This window comes from Vicia villosa, linkage group LG6, assembly GCF_029867415.1.
Source record: "Vicia villosa cultivar HV-30 ecotype Madison, WI linkage group LG6, Vvil1.0, whole genome shotgun sequence".
In the NCBI taxonomy this organism is placed as follows: Eukaryota; Viridiplantae; Streptophyta; class Magnoliopsida; order Fabales; family Fabaceae; genus Vicia; species Vicia villosa.
In genome coordinates this window covers 88153607-88164201 of record NC_081185.1, presented here as the reverse complement: position 1 = coordinate 88164201, position 10595 = coordinate 88153607, and positions in this window count along the sequence as shown.

Here is a 10595-nt window from a genome sequence, read left to right as displayed (position 1 = left end):
CGAGGTGAGATGAGAGAGTGATGAGAAGAATGCAGAAAAATGAAAGTGAGTGCGTGAGGTTCTTTGTGAAGGATATACATTTATATAGTGTGAGATATAAGTGTTATGGTGAGGATTCTTTGGAGTGGGACCTTTTCAAGACTTAATGAGCAAGGGTTGGTAATTGAAGTAAGTTTGTAGTGATCTTTTTTTCGTACCAAACATGGCATGGTGGAATAAGGTAAGTGATGATTGGTTGTGTTGCAGCAAGTAAAAACCATGCATATGTCTCACTTTGCCTGCTCATATCTCTCTCCATATGACATTATTTTCTTTAAACTCAAATGCATTGTGAAGAGGACATATAATAGAAGAGCTTTGATATTTGGAACTTCTCATAATAATGCTTGGAAAGATGATAAAATGCCTTTAAACTCATGGTGTCATCACTGCAGGAGCTTTACGTGTGCGTGTCTTGAATTGGCCTCAGGAACTTGGTAAAACGTAACTAGATCAAGGCATGACTTTAATGCCTCATGAATGATTGCACACACATCCGTTTTGCTTGATTCCGGTTTTAATGGATAAAGGGCATGAAGGAGAAGAGGATTGTGTTGGACTTTCTCTCATATGATGCTTATACCTCTCTACAATTGACATTGAAAACGACCCGCCACATGCTCGACAAAATGCCTAAAGCTTGCCTTGGATTTGTGTCCCTGCCTTGGCCAAAACCTGACTTGACGAGGAGACAACTTTGAACCTTTATATTTTGATCAATACGTATTCAATCAACACAACCCATAGCCCGTTGGGAAGAACACATGGCAAGGAAGATAGAGACCTCAATAATTCCTTAAAAAGATCTTTAGAATTTCCTGAAACTCAATTGGAAAATGGCACACTACATGTTTGAGCAAATGCTTGCGCTAACATGACAACTTGTCTGGCAGCTTGACTTGACTCAGTGAAAATCTTCAGACTTTGCATCTCTATAACTCACGAACCATGCTTCAAATGGAAAAACACTCAACTACAAATTTGTTCATCTCCATGAGATGAACAATATTGATGTTGAACATTTTCTGAAATAATGCATAGATCCACGTGAAATCAAGCTGAGAAGTGAACTGGTCAACCATTCTCAAAATTTCAGAAATTTCACTAAGTGTAGAAGTTTCTATTTTAGGATTTTCTCATTTTAACTAACTTTCCCAAAATGGTAAATTTTAGTTAAAACTTGATTTTATTCATTTCATTGACTTTCTTTGACCGATCTTCCACCAAAAGTCAATATTTGACAGTTTGACCTTGACTTTGACCAAAAAGTCACTTGTTTTGATTTTCTCCGATTCCAGATGAATTTCCCGATTAAATCGTTTCTGACCCAATTCTCAATCAATCTTCAACCAAAGAAGCTTCAATGAATATTTCTTCCAGGAAGCCATATTTCACATCCATAACCACTTTCCTGATTAAATTTTGACCAGAAATTCAACAGAGTTGACTTTGGTCAGAAAACCCTAATTTGACAATCTTGATGAATCTGAAGCCTGTATCATTTAATTAGAGCCTTGTCTTGGAGAGAGTGAAATCCTGATCTTTAGGGAAACTTCCATGAGAACAGTATTGTGCAGTCAAGTCCTCAATCTTTCTCTTTTGCTCACAGATACCCCACACATTGAACCTCTTTTTCACCGGTTTTCTTGGATAGCGACACTGATATGGATGAATGCCTTGGATGAATGGCCTATATGAAGTATGTGTATGAATGTAATGTAGAAGCCATTTGGGAATAAATAAGTGGGCAAATTTTGGGGTGCAACAGCTGCCCATATTCAATCTGCTTGGACCTGAATGTACGAACGACACAAGTTCTAGACATGAGAGGTGAAAGTGGATTGAATACCCAAAAGTACCATCAAAATTTGCATTCTGTGGTAAAGCAAAGGTGTTGAATAGTATCAAAGGTGGACCAGACAAGTTGCTAACCTTAGTTAGACTTTGAAAAGATTGCTATCCTTAGATAGACTTGAAAAAGGAGAGTGCTAACCGTAGTTAGACTTGAAGAAGAGGCGACACCACCGTAGTGTGACTCCACAAGGAAGAACCATCCTTAGACGACTCAACCAAATTGCTAACCTTAGTTAGACTTTGAAAAGAAGACACCACCGTAGCGTGACTCCACAAGGAAGAACCATCCTTAGACGACTCAACCAAATTGCTAACCTTAGTTAGACTTTGAAAAGAAGACACAACCGTAGCGTGACTCCACAAGGAAGAACCATCCTTAGACGACTCAACCAAATTGCTAACCTTAGTTAGACTTTGAAAAGAAGACACAACCGTAGCGTGACTCCACAAGGAAGAACCATCCTTAGAAGACTCAACCAAATTGCTAACCTTAGTTAGACTTTGAAAAGAAGACACAACCGTAGCGTGACTCCACAAGGAAGAACCATCCTTAGACGACTCAACCAAATTGCTAACCTTAGTTTGACTTTGAAAAGAAGACACAACCGTAGCGTGACTCCACAAGGAAGAACCATCCTTAGACGACTCAACCAAATTTCTAACCTTAGTTAGACTTTGAAAAGAGGGTGCTAACCGTAGCTAGACTTTAGAAAAAGAAGGTACTAACCTTAGTTAGACTTTGAAAAAGGAGGTGCTAACCTTAGTTAGACTTTAGAAAAAAGGGGGTGCTAACCTTAGTTAGACTTTATTGAACACGGCAAGTGGAAAACTGACCAATGAAACATGATCTTAATGAGGACTAACTTTGTATCCAATCCACCTTGGAGGAGGAGGACAAGACTTCTTCTGGGAATATATTATTTTGTGCCTTTGGAGCACATACAAACTGGCTTATGCATTGATGCATGTTTGATTTTTCCATGGCGTAATGCTCCATATTCATGGAAATGCTACGCGTTTTTGTAGATGCAATATGAATGCAATGATTACTATATGCAGAAATAACGAGGGCCCTTTAGAGAATATTCCACTGACTTGTGATCGAGCTTCATCTCCGACCTCGGGAGAGGTAAACACCAGGGAGAATCCCCTTAGTGTTAAGAACTCTGTGGGGGTGCCAATAGACATTGGACTTTAACTTGCAAGATATGCATCTTCGTTGACTAGAAGAATACTTTCTGACTTCTCACCATGTGCCATTGCTTGGAGAATTTTCAGCTTGAGGAGATTCCCTCGGCTCACCTTGTTGTGGATAAGAAATCTTGATAAGGAAACCTTGTTGATCGATCGGAACAACTCTGAGGAGAAATAAACTCCTATGCTCAGGGAGTGACTTTTCTAGGAGAAATAAACTCCTATGCTCGGGGAGAGACTTTTTCCAGGAGAAATAAACTCCTATGCTTGAGGGATGGAACCAACTCTCAGGAGAAATAAACTCCTATGCTTGGGGAGAGGGTAACTTGCTGGGAAAAAGCATTGTGATACTTCTCATCTATGTGATGGCCAACCGCACCTTACAAGTGAATGACGGTTTCATCAATACAGACCGAAAGAGTATGCCCCAGGCTGCCTGACTTGTGAAGATATTTGATCTAACGAAGACATTTGCCTCAAAAGGATCCTTACACCACAATTACTTGAGAAATTTCTGCCCCAGCATATTCAATTATTTGAAATGGTACTCCTTGATCAACGGGTCGTTGAAGAGATTTGTCGAGCCTCGGCATAATTGCCCCATACAGAGTGAGTTTGAGAGATTCCTCGACGTCACTACTTCAGATTGATTGAAATCAAGAGAGAGATTCCTCGACTTGATTAACCCAGATTGATTGAGTTTGAGATGTCAAACCTTGATTTTCTTGCCCCCAGATAGGCTGAACTCACGAGAGAGATTCTTCGTCGTGACTGCCCCTGATTATGTACATCTTATCAGAGTCCTCAAGTTTACTTCCCTTAAGATCCCTCAAATCGTGGCAGTAACTTTACCATACTCAATAGAGTATTCAAAACCTTCAGGGTAATCCATCAAAGAGAGTACCCACTGCTCATGCTCGATAGAGTATTCATACCTCTCCCCTCTGGGTAACCAATCAAAGAAGGTATCAACTGATTATGCTCAATGGAGTCTTCAGGCAACATGCCCCTTGATATCAGTCTCTGAAGTGATTTCTTTTTACTCTACGGAGTTCTCAAGTCTTTTTTACGTTGACATGATCAAGCTCTTTACGGATTCTCATCATGGAAACTTTCTTGATGTTTAAGCAAACGTTTTGTATGCAAAAGAATGTTAATTCTAGGAATGACAATTCTAATGCAAAGCTTATGCTAATCTTGAAGTTTAAAAACTTTTTATGCAATGAGGTGGCCACCTCTTGTGAATGAAATGATAAAGCGGGCATACGATACCAACATGGATATGTGTTACGCTTCATGGGGAGTCAGTAAACACTATCTCATGGGAGTGCGTCTTCGAAATAAACCCTACCTCAATTAGGACTTTTAAGGGTTGTAACTTGGCATGGTTCAAGGTTTTCAGAAACAAAGGGTTTTTAGGCTCAAAATTATTTGGTGCCCACCCCCTTCGTGATGTTCTCCACACCTAAGTTCAATTAACTCAACATAAGTGCTCATCCCTCACAAGGAATTTTAAGATGGTTGAGGAATCAATGAGTTTTTTTCGGACATGGCAGTCGCTCACCTTTTATTCTTTTGATTCATTGTCACACGACCTTACTCTTGCTTTATTTTCACCATTATATTTCTTTTTTATTGCTATTTTTCTTTCTTCCTTTTTTTCTTTCTTTTTTTCATTTTTTTTTCATTTTTCTCTTTTTTTTTTTTTTTTTGAACAAGTCGTGTGACCTCGCATTGTCTTTGATTTGTTGGAAGTGATTGCGACTGTCTCATTCCATGATTGATGAAGGGTTACCATTGTGGTACCGTCATCTTTTGTCCTCTTGGTAGGTGAAGGATAACCATCACGGTTTTGACTTTCCTCAACCTTTTGAAGGATAACCATTGTTGTATCCTTAAATGTATATCATTTGGTGAGTTTTGAACACTTGATCAAGTTAAATGAACATAACCCTGCCCGAGGGTTAAAAATAAGGGTTTTTTCTGATCAGAAAAGAAACTCCTACTTCAAGGCTCAAAGGGGTTAACGAGGGTCTATCTCCCTTATATCTCCGGTGTTTAGGGATTTGAAACAATGCCTGTACATCATCAGTAGGGTTTTATTCAAAAAAACACAATTAGGGATTTTGCATTTTTTTCATCATTCTCCCTCCGCTCGTTGCCTAAGCAAGAGATTAATAGAGTTGGTATCGTAATGCCAAAAACTTTTTTGAGTGAAAACGAATGGATTACTTCAAGACAAACATAAACAATGCATTATGGTTTTCATTCAGAAATTAACAAATTTTACATGCTAGCAATGCTTAAACAAACAATGGAATGTTACAAATGAGAATGCAATAAAGATCTTAAATGATTGCCATTGTTGAGGAGACTTGACTCCGTGTGGACTCATTGCTCTTGAATGTTTTCTGTAGCTTTGATACCTCATTGAGACTTCCATTTGTGCATAAACCTCTTGAAGTGGATGTGGTTGTTCTGAAATCAACGAGGACTTGAATTGTGCCTTTGAATGTCCTACCACCTTCAGTTAAATGGCTAGGTGCCCCAGCATGGTAACCACTTAGCGTTATCATATGTTCCTTCCGCGCACTTTAGATTACTTCCCAGAAGAATATTCCAACAAAGGTGTACCAGAGTGGTGCATTTTGGCCTTACTTTAGGGATTCGAGCAATGCAAATGATACAATACTCAAGATAGACAATGTCTTGCTTATCCCTCGGTCGGGAGCCCCAAATATAGATGCTAGAACAGTGATCACCATCATCAATGGAAGAATCTAGTATGATCATCAAACTCAGGAGAACTATATGTGGTAAGGAAGACCCACAACACAAATCTTAACCAACTGAGATTCTAACCAGCAGGGAAGTAATTGGGCACAAGGCACTAGAATTACATCAATTTATTTCTCATAATCTTTCTTTCTCTATTGACGGGCAAAGGTCATTGAGAAGAAGATTCCAGGAAAAGGTGACACATGATATGAAGCAACAGCCTGAGAACGAGAAATATCTTCGTGGAATACTCTTGATTATCGCATGGCAAAAGATTATGACTGAGTTGCACAAAAATTTATAGTGCTTTAGGGATTCGAGCGATGCAAATGGCGCAATGCTCAAGATAGACAATGTCTTGCTTATCCCTCGATCGAGAGCCCCAAGAAATTTTCACATGTGAAAAAGCGATGATTACCACTTTGGCTTGCATGTCCAAACTAATCAGAGATAGAATAAATGACCTTTGCAGCTCTTGACATTAAACACTAGGCACAATCCAACAATGTCTAAATCAACGGAGTCACAATCTTTTATGGCTTTCAACCTTTTCTCCAAGAGGTGGAACCTTTTTTCATTTTCAATAATCGGAAACTCGAAGGCTTCAATGATGTGAATTCTCCCTACCAAGAATAGGAATCTCAACAGGATTTCAGACATTCTGATTCGTAAGACCTTCTCATGGGTGAGATTAACATTGTCATTTGGCCTATATGGAACTTGTATCAATTCTTCTTGTAAAAAAGGCTTGAATAACCTCCATACACTGATTCATGTCAATCCCCATTTCCGTCCTCATCTCATTCAAGTCCTCACGGAGTTGTTCTATTATTAACTTTTGAGCACATAGCGGTGAGAAGTCAATTGTATTGTTGAAGTCAGAATTTGAATGGAAAGGGACCCCATAAGCTTCAGATAGAACCATGAAATGCATGATATTATGAATGCATGTTTCATTTACGAGGGGTCTTAAAGTCTTTTCATCAACTTTTGTTTCTTTTTTTTTATTCTCTTTTTTTTTGCATATAGTATCTTTTCTTTTTTCCTTTTCCATCTTTTCTATTTTTCTACTTTTTTTTCTTTTCCTCTTTCTTTTCCCTTTTTTTTTTTAGAATCGGACTTTAGGATCCCCCACAAATGACGTGGATGAAGGAATGATGTTATGCGATGCAAAGGCATGGGATCAAGGTCCATATAATCTTAGTAGCATCTGTACAATATCTGGACAACTGATGTAAAACCTCTGTGCAAGTCAAATGTCACAGGATCAAAGGTTCGACGCCCTTTTGAATACCAGAATATCAAGCACCATGAGAACAGACCAAATAAAGGTCCGATCTCAACTCTGAAGAAGCCATGGTATGTAGGAGCCAAGGTTTCCTGTCCCACCCCAATCTCACAGGTATGTATTCTAGACACGGACAAGTGGTCCCTAATGGTCACTAGGGTCTACAGTTCCCATGGGGTACAAAGTGTTTGAGGCAGCAAGGGTGCCAGACACAGTGTCCCATGAAAGAACCTCGCCCAGTTGTGGTACCCCATGTTGAACTCGATCGTAGCAAGGGCCACGGGAGTCAACATGAGCATCCACGCTAATCCTATGTGTCACTGGCCTGGGTAGTGGGCCTTTTACCTCACACAAACCCCCCACCTGCAAAACAGAACAGAAGACCCCAAGGAACACAAAATATAATCCATATGCATGATGTGCAAGCAGAAATAATCATGCAAATATATATACAAGATAAAAACAAATAAACACCCAATAAAATAAAACAAACAAAGGTTAGGATCGACTTGTTTAGGTACTCCCCAGCAGAGTCGCCAGCTGTCGCTACCGCGAAAAATGGAATCAGAGTCGCCACTAATATATTTATCCCATAAGGGAAAGGAATACCAGGAAACCTAACTCAGAATAAGAACAAGGTCTATCGACCAGAGAACAGGGCACGAGAGTCGGTTACGCAAGGGGAAGGTGTTAGCACCCCTCACGCCCATCGTACTCGATGGTATCCACCTATGTTTGTTTCTATCTAAAGGGTGTATCTATGTCTAAACCTAAATGCGAATGAATGCAAAAGAAATACGGGGAAAAGAAGGAATTATTTACAAGTGTGCTCGCTTAGGCCCCGCGACCCAATGCCTACGTATCCCTTACAAGGAATCAGAGCGACCGTAGTTCGGCTCCATATTTTCTATGTTTTTGTGTTTTTTAGTTGAACAGAGGTTAAAGTCGCACTCCACGATGCTCGACCTTTGGAGACTTACACGCCTAATTCTGGAATGGATTCAACATGTTCTTAAGAATGCCACGAAGGCGAGAGATAGAAGAGAGTGTGAGCGTTTCGAGGAAATCCCTAAAGCAAGGGAAACTCGAGTTGCTCTTTGGTTTGTGTTTTTTAACATTCGGGAACTTACGCCTGAATGGGACCCTAAAGCAAGGGAGATCCAAGCTCTCGAACGATTCCCCAAAGCAGGGGAGGTCCAAGTTTCCATTCCCTTTTTATTAGTCAAAGTATTTATTAGTCATTTTTTATGAGGGTTTTCTTGGTGTTTTTTATGGGAAATTAGTCAAGTAGTTGTTAGGTGAATTAAAGTTGAAAATAGAAAAAAGAATGCAAAAGGGAACTAGTCCTAATTACTACATTCTATGTTGTTCTAATTCTATTCTAAAGTCTAGATTAAAATCAAAGGGATATCACAAAAAAACAAGCTTTTACCAATCAAGGGTATTTGGACATTTCACAAGATATTGAAAAATTATTCACAAAAGAAAGAATTAGGACCTAAGTTCAAAATATTCACAAACAAAATTTTATTCAATTTTATAACCACTTTTTGGAATTTAAAACAAGAAGCAAAGTATTTTATTATTCACTAGCCAATCAATACTCAAAGGAAATCTCAATTAAAAAAATCTAATTAAAACAAATACTTCTAAAAAATTTCTAATTGGGTGAAAAAACATTTGTCATGTTTTATTAAAAAAAAAGAAAAATTATGCAAAGAGAATAAAAGAAAAAAAAATTCTATTTGTTTTCTTGTTATCAGCATGGGGGTGCAGGAGCAATTGAAGCTTGAACTGAATTAATAGTGACGCGTAATTGGGCCATTACCGGGAGGTGCGAAAAAGGAACGGCGTAAGGCCCATATCTAAAACGAGGCCCAGTTTTATTTCCTCTTATTTCACTTTATTCAGCATGGATTACTTGGCATATGAATTTATTACTGCATCGTTACACACAGACTACCACTACATAAAAATCAATTGGTCACAATGTGAATAAGTGACTAGAAGACAAAAAACGTCCGGGCCAATCAGAAGTCAGCACGTCAATGGCTAATGGCATGAATAAGACAAAAGAACTAAAAGTTGGGAACAACCGATCCAATCGTATCCGTCCACGTATGCAGATGGAGAGAAGGACTTAGATGCACCAGATACCGGAGATACTAACTCCGGTGGTCTTCTCCGCTTACACCACCGCCGGCGACACTTCGCCTCGCCTAGAAACGAACATGGACGCCACCTCTTGACTCGGAATTTCACACTGAGTGCGAATCTGGCCTCCATTTCCACCAATATTACCTCTAACTCCACAACCGAATGCAATAACTAAACCCTAACTTAACAAACTCCATTAAAACCAGATCTGATGCCTCAAACTACGCAGATCAAACCTCAAACTCGAATACACAACGTGAACGTCCAGGCAAAGTATCTTTCATGTAAAACGAAAATAAACTTCAAGAAACGCAAATAAAATCCACACGGTGCACACACAAACACAAGCATATGTGCAGTCATATTTGGTGCTCACTACTTTGTAACGTATGCTTCATCATGCAGAGAAGGACTAGAACGCGTACCTGAGTTGATGAACTTCAAATTGGAGAGAACGAACTGATCTGCAAGTTACACCGATCTCCTCCTCTTAGAGTTGGCCTTGGATGTCACGTTCCTTTCAAGCACAAGCGAAGATGATGAAGAGGATCAATGGAGGCTTGAAGGTTGGGAAAAAGATGGAACCGGAGATGAGAGACGATGCACGAACGATGGAGGTTGTTGTTGTAGCTCAGGATCGGATCGGTGAGTGTTTCTGGTGGTGGAAGGTGATGGTTTGTGGCGGAGAAGGCGGTTTCAGGTGGAGATGGTGGAGGTTCTTGGCGGTGGAGGTGAGAGAAGACGTTCGTTATGGCGGTTAGAGGTGGTTATGGTGGTTGACGGTAGAGAGAGAAAGCGGTTATGGTGGAGAGAGATGAGAGAAGAGAGAGAGAACGAGGTGAGATGAGAGAGTGATGAGAAGAATGCAGAAAAATGAAAGTGAGTGCGTGAGGTTCTTTGTGAAGGATATACATTTATATAGTGTGAGATATAAGTGTTATGGTGAGGATTCTTTGGAGTGGGACCTTTTCAAGACTTAATGAACAAGGGTTGGTAATTGAAGTAAGTTTGTAGTGATCTTTTTTTCGTACCAAACTTGGCATGGTGGAATAAGGTAAGTGATGATTGGTTGTGTTGCAGCAAGTAAAAACCATGCATATGTCTCACTTTGCCTGCTCATATCTCTCTCCATATGACATTATTTTCTTTAAACTCAAATGCATTGTGAAGAGGACATATAATAGAAGAGCTTTGATATTTGGAACTTCTCATAATAATGCTTGGAAAGATGATAAAATGCATTTAAACTCATGGTGTCATCACTGCAGGAGCTTTACGCGTGCGT